At 37.1% G+C, this 21684-nt stretch overlaps 1 protein-coding gene and 1 pseudogene across 3 annotated transcripts in view; one reads left to right on the top strand and one right to left on the bottom strand.

The window, feature by feature from the left end:
- Positions 1–21684, bottom strand: part of TTC28 (tetratricopeptide repeat domain 28) — a 463353-nt gene that overhangs the window by 403920 nt on the left and 37749 nt on the right. The window lies entirely within an intron of this gene.
- LOC107526214 (RNA polymerase II subunit A C-terminal domain phosphatase SSU72 pseudogene) lies at positions 16479–17062 on the top strand (annotated as a pseudogene).

Below are 21684 nucleotides of genomic sequence, written 5' to 3'. Positions count from 1 at the left end.
TGTTTCATCCCATATATTCCATATGCTCCCTGTCCCCTAATAAATAAAAACCTTTGTAATCTTGTAATGTATTCAGCTTTTATTAACTCTTTCACTGTTGTTTTGCATAGTGAAGTGAATATGCACTTGATGGCTCTGATTGCTACAGTGCTCTGGCAGGTGCTGTTTACTGTCTTTTTATGCAAGAGATTAAATTTTTATTATGAAGATAAATTAAAATCACTATGTGAGTTGTAAATCACATAACTGATATTTTTAATTAATGATTGTGAAATGAAAATCAAAACAGGTTTTCTAGCAAAGAAAAGCTTTCAATAACATTCTGATTTTCTAATTTAAACATCCCACTTAAAGATTTTTAAATGACTACATAATGGATTCTATGATCTTTATGTTCAAGATAGTTAAAAACCTTGATAATTATTTTCAAAGAGGTATTAAATGTCCTTTTTAGTTGTCTTATAATCCAGTGGGAAAATTGGAGGAAAAAGCAACATTACTTACACAAAAAATTCTTTTTTCCATTGGTCTACATATACAACCACACATGTGAGTACAGGAAAACTTTAAAAATATTGGTGAAAGAGGTAGTTTAGCAAATAGGAGAGCTCTTAGCACAAACGGTTCTGGGTTTGAAAGCAAATGTCAAGAAAGCTAATAATCTTTGGGTAATGCAACAAAGTAGAGCACTCTTTTGAAAAGCCTCAGTATCTCTTCGTTTAACACTTCTTACTTGAGGTTGGGATACAGGCTAGCCACTGTAAATGGTATATGTTGTGAGGTCCAAAATTCTGTAAATTATAAAATAAGTCAGGCATTACATAACAAGCTTGTTACATCCTTTTTATAAAAATGGAGAGTAACATATTTCCATTTACAAGAAAATTTCAGTGAATTCATGTGATTTAGAAAAGAGATGATTTTATTACCCACATTTTAATGTAAATAGTGAACTAATATGGCAATGCTATCAATTTTCTAAGACATGAGCATGTCTGCTAGACATTGTGATACTACTTAAGAACTATTTAAGCATTTCAAAACCAAAATCCATTTAGAAATGTAAGACACAAGAATGGTTCTGAAAAATCAATGATTAAATTGTAAAATACATGCCATCCTCCAAGATAATAATTTTCATATGTTATCAATAATACTCACTACAACTCATTACTCTGTAATGAGTAGATAATACTACAACCCCTTTTATAGTTGAGGAACTCAGGCTCATAAACAATAAATAACTTGCCCAGAATTGCACAGTTAGTAAGTGGCAGAGCTAGGTTTTCAAACCAATTGTTTCTGACTCTAAAGCTTTCCTCTACATCAAACTGGCCAAATTTAAAGAGATTTACAATAAAAGGATAAAGCTCAAATTCTCTAAGGACCAGTTAGCAGAGAAGATTGGAACTAGAACTATAGTTTCTATAATAAGAAAGCAAACAGAATACAAGCAGAAATCTTCTAGCATTCTCTGACAGCCAAAAGTAGAGATAAATCTATTAACTAAGATCAAAGATATATACTACCTTTTTGGTTAAAATATATGTAACTGCCCTGGCCAATGTGGCTTACTGGTTAGAGTGTTGGCCTGTGCACCGAAGGGTCCTGGATTCAATTCCCAGTCAAGGACACATAGTCAAGGAACCTGGGTTGCAGGTTCAATCCCCGGCCCTGGCGGGGGCTCATGAAGGAGGCAACAAATTGATGTGTCTCTCTCACATGCATGTGTTTCATTCTCTCTCCCCCTTGCTCCCTCCCTTCCACTCTCTCAAAAAGCAATGAAAAAAATATCCTTGGGTGAGGATTAAAATATATATATATGTACATAACAAACTACTTCCAAATTGCCATGTTTAGTGGAATCCTTGATAGATCCCATTTCTAAAATTCTACCATTCTATTTGTGTCCAGTGTTTGAGGATAACAGTCCCCTAAAACTAAGAGATAAAATTATCTTCCCAAAGGTAAAAATTGATGGGTCCTAAATATTAAAACAAGTGTAAATAAGTAGCTAGAGTTTCTTTCAGTCAGCTTCTGCCCAACTATAGGCAAATTAGAGCATCATTAAAGACATGGCATAGCCCAACAAAATTAGCAATCAAGAAAAAAAATTCCATAAAAGATAGTAAAGTACTCACCCTCCCCTCCACCCCAAAAAGGAATAGAAACAGAGAACTCTAGGCAGAGCCTAGCAGAGACCTAATCTTAGCCAGTGAACTTCAAATAAGGTCCAGTATACAAGTCAGCAGCAAGGCTATCTCTGTGGGAAGGAAATTCTTACAGGCTACAGAACATATCAACCATCAGACTTCAAGAATTTCCTTCCCAATAGCCAGGATAACCTAAAGTCCCACAGTTCATCCTGAGAAAACTACATAAAGTCATTTAAATTTCTTAAGTATACTTGTTAAATACTTATTAAAACAACATTATAACTATTCTAATTAAGACCATAGGAAGAATATGCTTTCAACTCTTTACACCATGAACAATGTGTCAAGTCAGTATTTCATAATATGTTAAGTATGAAATCATTCAAAGTGACTATTAAGCAATTTTTGTCTTTTCTGAAGTTTTCAGACAGAGCACTTTTTCAAACATTTATTAAGCATCTATGATATATCTACTATAAATTATGCTCTGCAATTTTGAGTTTTTTGGGTTTTTTTTAAATATATCTTTATTGATTTCAGAGAGGAAGGGAGAGGGAGAGAGAGAGATAGAAATATCAATGATGAGAGAGTCACTGATCGGCTGCAGCCCACAACCCGGGCATGTGCCCTGACCAGGAATCGAACCCTGATTGCCTGGATCCTAGGTCGACGCTCAACCACTGAGCCACGCCCAGCCAGGCTGAGCAGAAATCTTCAAATATTCCTATCATTGGCTTTTTCTGACTTCAGCATGGAAATATCAGATTCATGAAAATGAAGATTGCTTAAAGGGTTTCAGGGGCACAGGTTTCAGTGAACTGAGATGTTAACTGGGGTGTTTATAGTAACAAATACCTTTTCTAAGATCACAGATGACAGACTTAAGTTTTTGAGAATTAGTATATAAGATTAAATAAGTATAAAACAGATATACACAAACAAACCAAACTTATATTATATGTCAGAATTCATCTATCAATTAGGAAGGAAGTAAAAAAGTGTCTAAACATTCAAGAATGGCATGCTTTACTCATTAGAGGTTTCTAGGCCCTCGTGTTCAGGGCCTAAAATATAAAAATGATGGAAAAATTGAACACCATGCTATAGTCCATAGAAAAGAAGACCTATACTTCTTGTCCTATGTTAACTAACTGGCTGTGTATCTTGGGGAAGGCATTTAACTTCTCTGAAACTCAATTTCATTATAAAATAAGGCAAAGCTACTCCAGCAACCCTCAAAGTCCTAAAATGGTATCCTTATTTTTTAAGACAATTTTAACACCCTTGGTTATCTAGTTTCCTAATAAACAGCAGATCAAAAATAGGCAATTAGAGAGAGAAGAGGGAGGTATAAGCAGCAGTAAACCAATGATAATTGTATTAAGTAGCAGCTGACAAAGGAGGAGGTGACTGAAATATTTTAACAGTCAGACGCAGGAACCTTCACAGTAATCTGAGCCTGTAAGGAATAGAAGAAAACAGCTCTCCTAGGGTCTTATTTCTCTTCTGGCACTTCAATTTTGCTTTGGTCATTTTAATAAACTAGAGGATGAATAAAAACAGACAAGATAAAAGTAAAATTTATCACATCCAGTGTTGACAGTTAAAGCAAAGCACAGAACAATCTGTGAGCTGGTGTTCTACTTAGAACAAATTAAAGAGAAAGTATATCCTTTGACTATATCTGTGTTATACACTACTTTACAGTTATAATACTTGACAGTGCTCTATTAGGCAGTAAGACAAATTGCTTTACACAAAAACCAGCATCTAGAGTTCCAAATGCATGCAGGTGGGGGAAAATACTGAATCTGGAGTCATATGATCTGGGTTTGACACCTAATTCTACCCAAAAGCAGCAAATGAAAGATGGAAGATAAATCACAGTCTTTTCAAGCTCAACTTTTATTTGAATAATTGGAAGATGATAATGCTTACCCTCACAAAGTTAAAAGTGCCAAATGAACTGAAATCTTTGAAAAGGTTCTGTAATTATATAAAATCCTTTCACAAACTAGTGTCTCATATATATATATGATTATATGTGTGTGTATATGTGTATATATATATCTATACACACACACATACACACACATATATATAATCTTATAAATCTCCATCTCCACAGTTTGGAGTAATTCATATCAGCACTTTACCTTCTTACAGCTAAAAATGGAAGGTCAACTGCACAGATATGAATAAACTATAAAAGTTAGTGTGGCCCAACTGGTGTGGCCAGTTGGTTGAGCATCATCCTATGCACCATGAGGTCACGGGTTCGATTCCTGGTCAGGGCATATGAGAGGTTGTGGGCTTGATCCCCCATAGGGGGTGTGCAGGAACAGCCGATCAATGATGTTTCTCTCTCAATGTTTCTATCTTTCTATCCCTCTCCCTCACTCCCTTCTCTAAAAACAAATAAAAACATATTTTAAAAGTTAGTGTGTTTCTCTGACTAACACTGTTGACTCCCTCAAAAACAAAAGCAATGAAATGATCCAGTTAGATCAAACTATTAACTTCAGGTATTGATAGAGTAGTTGGTGGCAGATCAACTCTCCCATCAAAAATGTTCTCAAAATTCCAAATACATATTTTTTTAACTGTCTGTTTAAAGGAATCAGAGCTGATACAGCAACTAGAACTAAAGAAGCCAAGATTCCAAAGAAGAGAAATGAACAGAGTTGAGCATTTTGCTGCCCCTCTTTCCCTGGGGGCATTGCTAATTCTAGGCAAAGGTCAAGAGGCTGAGAATCCATCCAGGTTTCCTCCAGACAAAAGGATGCTTCTGGAAAAGACAGAAACAAGCAGAGTTTTTGCTTGTCTCCTGGGACTAGTAAAACAAAATTAGAAACTTGAGGGGCCAAGATCCAGAGAGAAGAGAAAGGTAGAGAACTAAGCCTGACACACTGCCAGCTTTCTCCTTAATACATTTGCCAAACAGTGCAGGACTAGGAGGCTAAGCAGAAAGCCTTCAAAAAGCAGGAAAAAGTTTTCAGCAGTCTCCAAATGCTAAAGAGAAAAGATTTAGAGCTCAGAACCCATTCAGGGCAAGAAGCCTTGGTGAACACAGAGCTCTCAGTTTAAAGTTCTAGAAGGCTAGCCTCAGCTCAGTCTCTGATTGAATTAAAATGATCAAGCCCCACTCTACTGCCTAGCAGAAGAGAGAACCTCTCCAGAAAAAAACAGTATCTGTAGACTCACCAATTTTATACACAATGTCCACCTTTCTATCAAAATTTACCAGATATGTCAAGAAAGACAAGACCGGCAAATGAGAAAAAACAAAGAGAATCACAGGCGATTCAGAAATAGACTTAGCAAATAAGAACTTTTAAAGTACAGCACCATGATTAATATGCTTGAGAAAATGGAGAAACAGATGGAAAATATTGAGAAAAAATTTGAGAATTTCAGCAATTAAAATATAAAATTAAAGTAACAGAAATGAAAAACTACTGAAATTTGGCTCTAATAGATGAGTTTAACAGCAGATTATTGATGAACTAGAAAGCAAGCCAATAGTAAATGACTTGAAGCAGAATAAGAAAATACTTTAAAAAATAAAGCACTAATACATGTTATAATATAGATGAGCCCAAAACACAATCTAGGTGAAAAAAGCCAAAAGAGCAGATACTGTATTCTATTTATAAGAAATGTGCAGAATAGGCAAATACATAGAGAGAGAGAGAGATTAGTATTTGCCAGAGCTGGGAGGTTCAGGGGGATAGGGAAAATGGGAGTGACTTTGTAATAGGTATAGGACTTCTTTTTGGAATGAAAAAAATGTCCTGGAATTAGTGGTAATGCATACATAACTGTATAAAAATGCTAAAAACAACAAAAGTACATTGAATTGTATACTTTAAAAGGATATAATGGGCCCTTTCAGTCAAGATGGCAACGTAGGTAAATGTGATCCTCGGAACCTCCCACAACTACATCCAAATTACAAATAAACTAAATTACAGAACCACCATCATTCAAAACTGCCTGAAATTGCCCGGCCAGGCGTGGCTAGTGGTTGAGCATCAACCTAGGATCCAGGAGATCGCAGTTCGATTCCGGGTCAGGGCAGATGCCAGGGTTGTGGGCTAAATCCCCCGTCAGGGATATGCAGGAGGCAGTTGATCAATGACTCTCTCATCATTGATGTCTCTCTCTCTCACTCTTACTCTCCCTTCCTCTCTCTGAAATCAATAAAGATATATTTTTTTTAAAAAAAAAAACAAAAACTGCCTGAAATCTAGCTGAACAGAAATCCTAATAACTAAGGACATAAAGAAGAGGCCACACTGAGACTGGTAGAAAAGGCGGAGGTTACAAACAGGCTGGTCTCGCTTCCACCTGTGGTGGTTTAAAATTGGGAGGGATGTCTCAGCTGCAGAGGTGCCCCCTGAGGAGCCACGGGTCCCAGTCTAGGGTTCCAGCGCCGGGAAGAGAAGTCCCCATAACTTCTGGCTGTAAAAACCAGTGGAGATTGTGGCTGAGTGAGATGAAGGTCTGCTGCAGTCCCAGGCATTCCTCTTAAAGGGCCCACATGTACTTACTCGGACTCACTGGCTCTGAGCTCCAGCAATAGGGCAGCAGCTCAAAAGGCACCAGGGACATGAGGAGGAAGTGAATTGATTAAATCATTGGCTATTGGTGATTCAACTCAATAGTTTCAACTCTCTAATCATTTGGTTGGTTCCTCTGGCAACCAGTCCCCATCCTCCAACAGCTACCTCATTAGCACAAATGCTGATATAGTTGAGAGGAGCTTATTGTTGAATAGCAAAAGATGCTCCTCCAACAGCTACCTCATTAGCACAAATGCTGGTATAGTCGAGAGGGGCTTATTGTTGACTAGCAAAAGATGCTCCTCTCACCTCCATCACTTAGGAAATTACTAGGGTTTTAGGAGCTATGTCCCAGAAACTAGGGATGAAGACCAAATACATATTTCTTATTATATCACATCATCACACTGTGGGTCATATGGTAATTCTACAATTAACTTTTTGAGGAGCATGAAACTTGAACTGGGGGCAGGTGGGCCATTTTCCTAGTAATGAACAATTTCAGAGACAAATGTGTGATGGAGACAGAGTCACTGGCAGGGTCAGCTGGCTGCTGTGCTTCTGCCTGATGGGTCCAACCTATATGTGCAAAAAGGATGAGTGGGGAACAAGCCTTAGGCCACAGGTCCCTCAAGAAAATGTGTGAGTCACTTCCCACACATCCCTCTCCCCACAGCTTCCTCTGCTTGCCCCCCAGTCCTCTTCCCATCCTCCCGCCTCATAGCAGAAACAGCTCTAGGCCAGGACAACTCTTCACTGGTTGGGCTGCCTAATTGGTCTCCAGGTGCTTCTGCAAAACCAAGCAGCTGGTCATCATGACTTTGACAGGAGTGGGTTTAGCAGCTGCAAAGTGAAAGTGAGGAGAAGAAGGTTCCTGCCCATCACGAAAGTCTGTCATGCCAGAAAAATAATATAAAGGACATTCTTTCTACCACCCTGTAGATTCAACCCATGCAAAGGCCCAGATTCAAACATCCAGAAAATATCATTTATCAGACCCACACAACTGTGTGAATCACAGAATCATCCAGGTTTCGCCAGTCTGGCTCCAGAGCATCAATTCTCAGAACTGTGTTGGAGAGTGACTTGCCTCCCTTCTCCAGGACAGCTGATGGAGGCTTGCTGTTTCTCACTCACAATTCCCTGGCATCCACATGTTCCATGCTCCTAGCTCCGTGAATTGTTTGGCATCAGTATGAGAGATGGAGGGGTAGCTTTCTCCCAAACACAAATGCTTGCAGAGGCCATTGTTCCTTTGCTGAGCCCTTCCCTCACAGAGCCTGCAGGCAGGTGGCGTATCTGAGTCTCCATCAACCTAGCTAACACTGTAGCCCCACCTTGGTGATCTCAAGACTCACCCCACTCAACTTGCAGGTCCACCCAAGCCCTTTCGCGCGCGCGCGCGTGTGTGTGTGTGTGTGTGTGTGTGTGTGTCACACACACACGGGTAGTAATGCTACAGCCTTCTATGGCTGTGCTATCCAGTGATTGTGAATGCCAAATTAGTGTTCCCTACACAAATGCAGCCAAAGATTCATTTAATTACCAATCATCCTCCTAAACACCAGCTGAAAGAATGAAGATAAAATAGTAAAACTCTACTCGTCATTCATTTCAACTAAGTGGTTCTACCATTAATAAATGATGCAAAACTACACTTAACATTCTCATCTCTCTCTCATAAAGTATGCAAAACATTTTCTGCCTCTCAAACTAAGTGTACTGTTATCTTTCCACCCTCAGTCTATGAATCTAGTATTTTTGAGTCACAACTTGACACTGCAACCAAATCCAAGAAGCTATCATTTTTTATTTAACATCCATTGGCTGTAGTCATAAAAAATTTATTTACTGTAATACGGTTGCATTCCTTCCACAGTCAGACTCTTATGATATAATGCAATATTCTTAAGGACATTTTAATGCTGAGGCATGTTTTTTAAAAGTATCATAAAACAATTCTAGAGGTATGTATCATTTAACTCTCACTAGCCAAAAAAATCAACTGTGCAAAACCAGAGCTTATGTTCTGTCTACATACCTCTCTATTAAATCTTGGTCTTAGGAAAATATTGAGAAATTCATTCATAATAAGCTTAACACACACCATTCTCTAAATATATGTGTTTTTAACAGTTGTTAAACTGTTAAAATTATTTAATTCTTAGCTAGTGTTTAAATGAGGGCATCTTTAATCATAGTTTTTTAACACTTAATCACTCCATCAAGAATACTACATATGAAAATTATAGGTCTCTAATCTATTTCTAATCACCTAACATTGCTGCTCTCTTTGGAATTCTTTTATGTCACATAATTCGAATTTACTAGTCATTTACCTAAATATTGTCTAACAAAGGGCAGATGCTTGATCAAGTGACATTTGATTTTCTTCCCCCTACCTCAGTACCCATGTCCTTGGTACAGAATTACAGAGGGAGAGAAGTACAATTTGTGGTCACCTTAAGGGATCCAGACTAGCCCTAGATCATCTTGGAAAGACAAGGTAACCCAGCCCCCAAACAAATCTGAGAACTGAACTCTGCTCTGGGGCAGGGCAGAGGCTAACTCCAGCATAAAGAATTAATAAATTTGGCCTTGTGCCTCAGTCATCAGTCTCCAACTAAAATATCTTCATAGGGGTCTGACCAGAGACATGTTAAGCTAGATTAGACATCCCAGACCTATTCTAGCATTCTGAAGGTTCTACCAAATCAGACATCTTATAAGTAGCTGTTTAAAGGTGTATTTAGTATTGAATTGTTACTATATCTCAGTGTTCAGGCATTTACAATCTAATTCTACTTCTACTAGATCAATAAAAACTACTGAGGAGCTAAAATCAATCAACAATGCTTGTACCTGGACAGCTCATACAAATTGTATGCTTTTTAAATATACTATAGCCCAGGCAGGCGTGGCTCAGTGGTTGAGCGTCGACCTAGGATCCAGGCGATCGGGGTTCGATTCCCAGTCAGGGCACATGCCTTGGTTGCGAGCTTGGTCCCCAGTCAGGGGCATGCAGGCGGCAGCTGATCAATGACTCTCTCATCATTGATGTTTCTGTCTCTCTCTCTCTCCTTTCCTCTCTCTGAAATCAATAAAGATATATTTAAAAAATAAATGAATAAACTATATAATCAAAATAAAATATAATAAAGCTAACCAAGAACTGAGCAGAACACCAGAAAGATACTTTTAGCTTATAAAAGAGAAAGTATATACCCTGTGAACAACTATTAGCTTAACTCTATTAGAAACACATCCCTCAATTAAGTACTTTTATCCAAACTGCAGCTATCAGGGGTTTTATTATATGTATCCATGAATTTCATTCCAAGCTATGTTGCTCTATTGCTCAGAGATCCACAAAATTTTAGGACTAAAAGAGAACTCAAAAGTTACTTCACTTGGTTCTTGTAATCTTGTTTTCTCAATAAAGAAAATAAACGATTTTGTTTGAAAATCATATGGCTAATTAACAGGCAAAGGCAGAATAAGAACTCAATTCTTCTCACCAGTCCATAGTGCACAGTTCTATTCAATCACTAAGTTCAATCCTAATATACTACAAGTATTCATGATAATATTAAACCAATCTGTAATTATCTCCAGGTGAAGATCTGAGCAAAAGTGTAATGTAGATGAAATCTGCCATTGGTTTTTCAAGCCTCGTCTCTATCCTTTGTCTCTCCAACCTGTTCTGCTCCCTTACTATTTTTTCTACTTCACCAGCACTCAATGATCTTATGCTCTTTCTACCTACTTTTCTATTAAATCCCGGTCTCAGGGAAAAGACTGAAAAATGCATTCATGGTAAGCTGAGCATGGTCCCTTCTCTAAAGATATGTTTTGTCAGTGGACAAAGAAATCATCAATTGATTCTGGCATCACCAGGTGTTGAGGAAATAGGGTGTGGACTGAGCAGAGAGAACTTCCAACCTGGTAACATAACCACAATGGTAAACTCTGAATAATAAGGCAAGCCCAGCCTATCCCACACCATTTAAAGTTACATTTTTTTATTCAACATCATCGTGAATCATTAGTCATAAAGCTTAAAGTCATGCTGGTTTGGCACCTTTCACAGAGGGCAGGTTTACTGAAACTAACAGCACCATTTCTTGCCACCTATGCATCTGTCAAACCATCTGAGCAAATAGCTGAGAGGCAGTATGCCAGGCAGACTACTGGCTGATAAATATGGCTAGAAGCATTCAGATCATTTCTGGTGGTAAACAGCAAAACTGCAATTTGGGAATCTAAACTCTTCCGTCTAACCACCACCTACCAATGCAACCTTACTACGGCTTAATGTTTTCCAATAAGGTCATTTTTCTCATTGGCCCATAAACATGTTTTCTCATCCTCATATCAGTCAAGACATTCTTCTCACCTATGATGCCTTCCATATTCACATCCAAATCCTACAAATCATTTAGAATTTGTTCAAGTCTCACTTTCTTCAAGAAGACTTCACCTGACCTTACAACTATAAATTCTGACAACAGAACTCCAAATACCATGTTTGAAAACTATTTTAGTGTTTCCTTCAAATTCTAATACCTCTAAATTCTGTTTATTTAGCAAAAATGTTATTGTCTATTATTTAGTCTGGTTTTCTGTATATGCATCTTATTATATCTAAGGGCTCTAAGATTCCTAAGGGCAACAATCAAAGTCCTTCTCATTCTTCTATTCATTCATCTAACCTTTAGTAAATGTCTATTATTAATGGGCCTTGTGCTAGGTTTCAGGCATATAAAAACAAAAACAAATGGTCCTATTCTCCTAAGACTTAGATTCTACTCTTTTGCTTTTTAAGTCTATCTTAATTCTTTTGGACTGACCACAATGTCTAGTATAATGCTAATAAATAAGTAATCAAGCATTTGCCAATTAATTTAACAAGAACATATTCAAATTTAAAAACACTTAAGGGTATTTTGTAGTTCAGATCCCTTTTCAACGAAGAGCTATGTGGTTATCTGCTTATTACAATTAACACATTTATAAAACAAAATATGTGCTTGATTTGTCAACTGGAAGAGAAAAATAACTGTAGAAATCATGACCTTTAACCCTTTTCCTTAACCTAAAGATAAGTAATTTTACAAAACAATTATAAATGATTATATCATAACCTCAAATCTCCACACTTCTGCATTTAATAAGCCAGTTTTGAAGTTACTTTTGCTCACAAATAAGATCTGCACTTTAATTTCCCAATATTTTTAGTGCAATGAGGTGTGTGATAAATTCTTAAGATCAATAATAACTATCTTCTCTACAGTTGTTCAGTGAAAACATATTTTCCAGTAATAAGGTATAACAATTTAAGAGATGACATTTTTCCATTTCCAAAAAGTTAATCCTCACTCCGTTCCTATAAAAAAGAGGTAAATGATATTATTGACATTTTGCACAAGTAGATAGTAAGTTCTTTTAAAGACTTTCTTAGGGACAGAAAGCCATAATGTCAGAATTATGACTACAATTCATTTTGAAATTTTAGCCAAAGAAGCTTAAGACCTGTTTTCCCTTCAAAAGTATAAAATGTCAATAAGGTTTATCTACATTATTTCTTATTGAAACTACAATTCTTTCAAGAAGAGACTGTTTTAAGCCATTTCATCAATCGCAAAAATTCTACATACCTATTCAAATAACTCAGTGTTCAGGAATCAACTGTAATTAAAATGTATATTCTCTGTAATAGACACTGTGAACAATTAATCAAGCTTCCATGCCCTGTCAGAGGTGCATTTTTCTCATTTATTTGCTTGTTTAGATACTTTTGTTTTTAAAGTTCAATCTTTTAAAACATTACACCTAAGACCGGTAACACTCACCCCATACCCAATTATCAAGTTTGTTAATTGTGCCTCCTGAATTTGCCTACAATTCTCCATCCCAACTGCCACTGCCGCAGTCTAAGGCACTAATTATCATTTATTTTCTGGTAGCTGCAATAGGATTCTATTTCTCAGCTTCTAGTCTTGCCTCTCTGTAGTCCATCATTCATGTTTTCAAAACATAAATCACATTGTCCCTCCCCCCCCCCAAACTTTCCAATGGCTTCCAACAATATTTAAAATAAAATTCAACCTATCATGGCTCACAAGATCATATAAGCTAGGACTTGGGCTGTGTCCACTTCTCTGATCTCATGCCTAACCTGTCTTCTCACTCATAAATTTCCTGCAGTTCCTCAAATATATGCATTTCATTCCTACCCAGGTACTTTTCACTGTATGCTTTCTCTTCCTGGAAACACTTTCTTCAGATCTTCATATGACTCACTCCCTTACTTCATTCAGGTCTCTGCTCAAGTGTATACTCAGAGAGACCATCTCAGATAACCCCCTCAGGGTGAACTTCCCTGATCCCTCTACCTAAAATGCTACCTCCCTCTCATTTTCTATCTCCTTACCTTACTTTGTTTCTTCTATAGCACTTATCATTATCTGAAATGCTACTGTATATTTGTCTGTCTCCTGCAACAGAATGCAAATTCCAGGAGGAATAAACTTTTGTCATGTTCACCTCTGCATCCCCAGTGCCTAGAACAGCATCTGACATGCAGTAGGTATTAAATAAATATAATGCCATTCCTCTGCTAAAAAACCCTCAATGGTTTTCCTCTGGCTTTGAGAGAAAGTCCAATCTATTTAACTTGAGCTATAAAACCTACTGTGATATGATTTCTGCCTCATCTGTAACCACTGTCTGGAGGGGGTCAATAGGGGGAAGAGGGGACATCTGTAAAACTTTCAACAATAAAGATAAAAAAATTGTAAATGGTTAATTTTATATAATGTCAATTCTGCCTCCATTTCTAAGTGTTAAATTTTTACAATAAATACAAGGTGTCCCAAAAAAAAGTATACACATTTTTAACAGCTGATATTGAGAATGCTGTGGCAGACACAGTGTTTTTATCTCAAAAATATTAAGTGGTTTATTTTAAACAAAGCAATATTATAATAATTTTGTGGCCTACAAACGAAATATTCATACCTATAATTACTACTCAGTTTACTTAGCTAAGAATAGGTGATTACAAGTTTTTAGATTTATTTTACCTGAATATATTAGAATGATTAACTGACCAAGCTCTGTCCAGCGTTCAGCTTTGAATGTCTTAAATATCTGCTACAACATTAAGGGGTATGGGGAAAAGACCCCATAAAACAGAGGAAAAAGATATTTTTGTTTTAGTGCCATCAAGAAGATACAGTAGAATAAAAGATTCCATGCTTAAACACAGAGCAACAAAAATACACTTAGATTATGTCTCACAGAGGGTAAGTAAAATGAATTAAAGGATCCAAGATGTTGAAAATGCTTTTATATTTGTTACAGGGAAGACCTAGTTGGTAACAGCACTATAAAAACAGTCTAACAGCTGCAACTGTGCATTATTTAAGGAGGACTAAGGTGAGATGCCATCTAATTCTTTTTTAATATCAAATAGTAAATGTAAATGTGAAAAGGAGATTGAAATCCATGCAATAGCATATGCTGGATTTCAGGATAACCTAACATGACTAGAGAACTAGTGAATCCAAAAAAATCCATTAAACAGTTTTATGTCTGAAAAATTGGAATGCATCTTTTTCACAAATTAAAGACAGATTGTAAAGAGAGGGTTAGAGCTGGAAAGTTCCCTGCTCATCAAATTAAAAACAAGAGCTCTATTCATAAAAAAAAAAAAAAAAAAATACTTATGTGGTCAAGTCACATTCTTTGTTCTAAAGTTTTTTTACTCAACTTGGGATGAACATTTTACTTATGATTCATAAAGAAAAGTGACCAGTGTAATAGAGGCTCCTAACAGCACAAGTACATTTCAGGTGATATGTAAGTAGCCGTTTAAGATACCACACGAAAGGAGAAAACACACCCTTAACACCCAAAGGAAAGAGTATATTCACATGACCAACAGCTGGACTTGATTAAAAATAAATACCAGGTTAGGCTCTATGGTGGTTCTTCCATAGTTACATGACGACACAAGTGAGAAATGTTACATTTCTCACAGCCTGCTGCCTAGTGATCTCAGTGACTGCCCTTTATCCACCTCTTCTCCTTTTCTTCCTCTATACCACTTCATTATTCTTATTTTACAAAATCATTTTTTGGAGGACATAAATAGGAAATGAAGCAAGTGTAAATATAAAGTCAGTTTCACTTGTGACTTTTACTTTCACAAGCATGAGAAAATAAAAGCTGAAGTTTCCTCATCAATAATTCAGTAAAAGTTACAAATGTGTACAAACTACTTGAAGAGGATTAAATTGTGCTGGGACAGGAGAATTCCTGCCTTTTGAGGACTGAAAGCTAACATGCAGGATAGGAAGATGGCAAATGTAACACTTCTGTCGCCCTTAACATTAGCTGTGCAATACAGCAGAAGATTAATACAGAATGCAGTACTACAGAAACAACCCAGTTTTATTGAACTGTGAACTAAAGAGTTACATTAAATACCCATAATTCCTTGTGAAAATCTCTTTGTTTTCTGCTTGTCAGCATCTGCATTTTACAGCTGCCTCCTTCAGTATGGATCCTGTCTTGTGGAAGTTCAGAAACTTAAAACATTAATATCCAGGAGCTTTAAAAAAATCACAGCATTAATAACTTATACAGATGGGAGTAAAACAGTCACAGAATTCTTGACTATGAGCTGAACAGAAAATAAATCTAAAGACTAGAGATGACTATTAACAAAATATGAGAATAAAAATATCTCTTTCGGCTTATATTCTTGCAAAATTCCTTTAAACCAAAAAAGCCTACGGATTAGTATCAGGTTTGAGGTTTCATTTATCAAAAGGTTAAAATCCCAAGAAACTGTTTCTCAATCATCTATTTTTTTCTCTTAAAAATAAAAATACACATCATTTTTTTCCTTCAGTGATAAATGCTGAACCAGATGCAAAAAGCAAGATTTCAAGCAGTTTTCCATTTCTTTCTCTCATTTAAGCAATGTAATTCCTTTTATTCTTTATCCATAGTCCTGCATAATGAAAGAAATAGCTCCTGCTTCTCCTGATACCACCATCAGTCCTGCTATCTAATCTTTCCAAGTATTACTAATTTCAAGGAACCTTGACTCTGTAAATATCTCTTCTGCTTCCCTTGCCCAGCTAGGTCTGGTATAATGCCAATCTGTCCTCCTTTTTTAAAAATATCTTGAATTTGATCCAAACTATCTAATAGAACTTTATGTGACAATGAGAATATTCTATATCTATGCTGACTAATATGCTATTATAGCTATTAGTCACATGTGGCTACTGAACACTTCAAATGTGGCTAGTGTGACTAAGAAACTGACTTTTTATATTTGATTTAATTGTAATTAACTTGAATTTAAATTTAAATCACCACATATGACTAGTAACCTACCCTATTAGGCAATGCAGATCTAGAGCAAGAGTGCTTTTTTTCCTCCCGAAAATACTCTACCCTGCAGATGATGAGAGTTACTAAAAGGTTGCATTTATACTTTAGAAAGCTTTCTCTGGTTGTTTTGTGGGAGTATAATTTTAGGGGTTCGAAAGAGAAAGCAAATGCTGAAGATCTGAAAAGTGTTCACTAGATTAGGAGATCACTGATTAATATCAGAGTGAGAAGTTATAGTACAGCAGTGGGGTTGTAAACCTCATTGGAAATAAAGCCTACAAATATAGACCATTTTTTGAAGAAGTCTGGCTCTGGGTGGGAGAGTGTGGACCATGTGGCCGCCACCATGCCACTGTCACAGTTGTAGGTAGCAGTGGTCTGCTCAAGCAACCATAACCAGAGCATGGAGGTGCACAATATCCTCAGCAAACAAAGATTCAGTGTCCAGTCCTTTGGAAAAGGGACACACATGAAGCCTCCAGGATCAGCACCCGACAAGCCCAATGTTTATGATTTCAAAACTGTGTATGATCAGATGTACAGTGATCTCCTTAGGAAAGACAAATAATTCTACACGCAGAACAGCATTTTGCACATGTTGGACAGAAATAAGCAAATCAAGCCCTGGCCAGAAAGGTTCCAGAACAGCAAAGACCTGTTTGACCTGATCCTCACCTGAAAAGACAGAGTGTAGGACCAGTTGGTGGAAGATTTGAATTCCAGAGAGCAGGAGACCTGCCAGCCAGTGCACGTGATCAACACTGGCATCCACGAAAACCACAAAGAGGCCGCCATGGGGGCATATACCTCCGCTGTGAGCTCTTCCAGGACATTCAGCACAATGAGGACATGGAAAACAAGGTCGATGAGCCACTGCAGTTTAAGGAGAAGAGCAGCTGGACCTTCCTGTACACAGTCTTCTTCTACTGAGCAGCTGGCTGCGCCTCCAGAAGCCACCTTCCTGAGCTTCCTTTTGTTAATACTTTTACCTTCCTGACCCTTGTTTTTACTCTGAGGGCTGCTGTCATCCACCAGCAGCAGCCCCCTACACTGTATATATGAGATGAGAAGAGAGACATAAGTGCACATCCACAACAATCAAGTTTCGTATCCCACTCTTACTTATGAGTGCAATATTATGTAGTTTTTCTTTAACCAAAAAATAAAGAAAAACGGTATATAGTTCCTTCCCCTGCAATATATGTGTCTTTCACTGTCGTTTCCCTCCTCTCCCCTACCTGGCTAGAATGTACAAACACCTGAATAAAGCAACAGGATGTACCTATTAGGAAAAAACATGCAGTTGTCCAATAAACAGATGCTGCTGGTCATCAAAAGAAGAAAAAAAAGAAGTCTGACTCTGAAGGAAGAAAGAAGGCAGTGGGGAACAAACATCATGAAGAAGCTATCATATGCTAGGATTTGAAGGAGGGAGCTTCATATTGATTACTCCAGTTTACTTAATCCTCAAAACAAACTTGTAGTAAACCTCATCTCCATTTTATAGAAATTAAGCCTCACAGAGGCTAAGTGTCCTGCTCAGTTACACTCTAGTAGGGCTGGGATTATAAAACTAGGATCTTTTTTGGGCCAAAATTCATTCTTTAAAAGGTCAATGTAGGATTGATGAGAAAACATAAAGTTAAAGCAGTAAGAGATCTGTGGAAAGAATAAAATTATAAGGAAGTAATAAAGTAATTGATGGGACAAGGCTCTAGAGAAGACAGGTAGAAATGGAACTCAGAGTCTAGGCAAGAGATATTAATCTGAGATGAGAACAGGATCTTTATATCTTTGAGATATAAAGATAGAAATCAAGAAACTGTGAATGTACACATGTTTATAATACAAGGAGTTTAGGAATGACAAGAGATAGATCAAACTGAAACCTAATGATCTCTATTTTCTCTTCAAAGCAGAAAGTAAGACCTTGTGTGAGAAGAGTAAAAGTTTAAAAATGAGAGTTTGGCCTACCAACAATGGAAAGAAAGAGAGGAATGGACCTGAGACTAGAAAGGGTACTTCTCTTTTATCATCAGTCCTTGAATATTGATGTATAGCTAATAATGTGGGGTACCAGACATATTAAAAGCGTAAATAGAAAGTGCTTAAACCAATGTTTTCTTATGTGAGATCAAATTTGATACTTATATAATTTTCAGCTATATTTTTCCAATTTTTTCTTGTAATAAAATATACTTAACATAGTTATATTTTTTCATAAATAACACAAAGGTATGAAGCATCACCTTTCATTGGACTTATTATTGCAAATTATGAGAAACTAAATGTGTTTAATGATAATTTTATAATTAATCCTAAAACCATGCATTTGTACCACAATTTAAATTTTTTGTAAAGACCTTTCAGAACTATTATCTTGAATTCTAAACTGTAAAAGAATCCTCCTAATTTAAGTAAACTTCAAAGTCAAATAATTTAAAATTTTCTAAACTATCAGTGATTTTCCCTAAAGTATAAAATCCACTTATAAAAACATGATGTTACTAAGAATAAGATATAATTTAAAATAAGTATATAGCTATCAACTTCAATAATAAGGCATTATACTTTCTGTCATTAATCACTAGAGCTAATTTATCTTTAAATTAATTAAAGAGAATCTAATTTATCTTTAAATGTCACTTAAAGTTGGCTATGATAGAAAAAACAAAACTTAATTTTACAACAGCATAAATAATTTCTGGGTTCCATTTAGGATGTAGAATGCTGGAAATAGAGTTGCTCCGACTCTTACAACAAGAATAAAAGTGGATAATCTAAACAAATATAACTTTTCTGTAGAAACTATTAGAGAGCTAAGGTTGTAGGCCAACCAATGACCCTGAAATCTAAAGAAACAGATGCCTCCAAGGAGAAACAGGAGACAAGCACTTGCTTGCCTGGAGCAGATATCAGGAGCAATACACACAGTGGGGGGGCGGGGGGGATCAGCTAAAATTTTTAACAGATTGCTAAAAGCCAAGTATGGTCAACCATGAGAGTAGAGAGCCCCTGGGAGCCACAGAGCAAGGGGAATTTGCAACCACTTACACTCTGTTCCCTAGAGACCTTACCTAGTATGAGAAAGTGTGGAACAGTGTGAGAAACCAGAGAAGGACTCCTATGTGGTGCACGTTCAGAAGAGGAAAGCAGCTGCTCCAAGGAAAGCCCTGAAGCTCTATCAGAATCTTTCTCCCCTACAGAACAAAAGTCATAAGCTGATTGAAGCTGAGAAAGGGGATCATAAAAAGATCTGAGGCAAGGGAAGAAACAGAAAAATGTTCTAGGTCCAGATCACTTCCTACCTCTGAGGGAACTTGGGTAAGGAACATCAAGAAGGGACCCAACACAGCACTAAGGCTGAGGCTGAACCAGAACAACAGAAAACACCACTTCCCTGGCCCCCAATACCAAGTTGGGAGGAACTGAATAAATAATGGCAGATCTGCTGGGGGGAAGGCAAGAATGTGGAAAGAGGCCCTCTCTGAGAGGCAGGTACAAAGAGAAGTTGAGAGTGGATCAGACTTTGAGAAAATAAACTCTGGTAAACCTGCCCTCACCCTGAGCACAAGGTAACACTAGATGAATATGAAGCCTGTTTTAGACTGAGGATAAGAATAGCAACAACAAACCCAAACTCAGTTCAGCTTCTGACTAACCTGACACAACTCCTACAACAAAGACCAAGCAAAGAAAGAGGCATGACCACTGAAAGGTTGCCAGTTCGATTCCCAGCAGTGCACATGCCCAAGTTTCTGGATCAATCCCGGTAGGGGGAGTGCAGGAGGTAGCTCACTCTCACATCTGTTTCTCTCTCTCCTTCCCTCTCTCTCTAAAAATCAATTTTAAAAATTCTAAAAAGAGGAGGAGAAGAAGGAGGAAGAGGAAGAGGAAGAGGAAGAGGAAGAGGAAGAGGAAGAGGAAGAGGGGAGAAGAAAAAGCATAACTATTTCCAGGCATAAATACTACTGACTTCAGTCTCTACTGTTCTACACAAGATGTCTGTCTTCAACCAGAACATATGAGACACAGAAAGAAACAAAAAAGATAACACACTGTCAAGAGACAATGCAATCAACAGAATCAGTACACATACTGGAACTAACACATAGGGAATTTAAAATTACTATGATTAACATGTAAAAGACTCATGGAAAAAGCCTTTTTAAAAATGACAACAGTTGAACAAAAGACTCATGCTGGCGAGGATGTGGAGAAAGGGGAACCCTAGTACACTGCTGGTGGGAATGCAGACTGGTGCAGCCACTATGGAAAACAGTATGAAGGTTCCTCAAAAAATTAAAAATGGAGCTGCCTTTTGAACCAGTGACCCCACTTCTAGAAATATATCCTAAGAATCCTGAAACACTAATTAGAAAGAATATATGCACCCCTATGTTCATAGCAGCGCAGTTTATAATAGCTAAGATCTGGAAACAGCCCAAGTGCCCATCAGTAGATGAGTGGATAAAAAAGCTGTGGGATATTTACACCATGGACTACCATGCAGCTGTAAAGAAGAAGGATCTCATACCCTCTGGGACAGTATGGATGGACCTGGAGAAAATTATGCTAAGTGAAATAAGCCAGGCAGAGAAAGACAAACATCACATGATCTCGCTTATATGTCAAATCTAAAGAACTTAATAAACTGATGAACGGAATAAATTCAGTGACATGGAAGCATAGATCAGACTGACAAATGTCAGAGGGATGGAGGAGGGTGGATGGGTGGAGGGGGAGAGAGTAACCAAGGAATTTATATGCATAAATGCACAACCCAAGGACACGGACAATGGTGGGGAGAGGCACTGGGGAGGGGGATGGGACAGGGTGGAATGGGTCATTGGGGAGAAAAAAGGGACATCTGTAATATTTTAAACAAAAATAAAATTTAAAAAAAAGAACTAAATTTTAAAAAAAAAGAGAACAGTTGAACTAGAAAAAGTATAGCTTTATGTGTATCTCACCAACTAGATTCTTAGTTCCTTTAAGGAAGGATCCAAGTTCATTTCTCTCTGCTTCCCTAGCATCCAGCACAAATACCAACAGATCTGAGATTAGCACAATAATACAAAAAATGAAATACCTTCTTGAACTTGAAGACCCTCAACAACCATGAGCAGGCAAGGTACTAGGCCAAACTTCATTCTATCCAAGAGCCATTGAAAAAGCATCTATTTTAGATGGACTTTTACATCTTTACTCCTAACTTTACAAAGTGCTGGGAATGCCTAAACCCAAGGTCTACATACTGCTGCCAAGGCTCATGAAAACCTGTTCATTCATACTATGAAATTACCTTTTTCTTATTCTGAAGACTCGAAACCCTAAGTAAATAATTTTTTAAAGTAACATTTCACAAGTAATTTGAGATATATTTATACAATCAACCTCATGTTTTCAGATCCTAGAGGGAAAAAAACTATGCATCTTTCATTGAGCATCATACTGAACTTATGTATATACTATGCTCAAGCCTTCTTAGTTTCTTCTTCATTTCTCCTTTACCACTTAAGGAAAATAAAGTAGCATTAAGGTATTCTGAA

Source organism: Miniopterus natalensis, chromosome 20 (assembly GCF_054644295.1).
Source record: "Miniopterus natalensis isolate mMinNat1 chromosome 20, mMinNat1.hap1, whole genome shotgun sequence".
NCBI lineage: Eukaryota > Metazoa > Chordata > Mammalia > Chiroptera > Miniopteridae > Miniopterus > Miniopterus natalensis.
The sequence above is the reverse complement of the archived record's forward strand: the minus strand, read 5'-3'. Positions and strand labels throughout refer to the sequence as shown.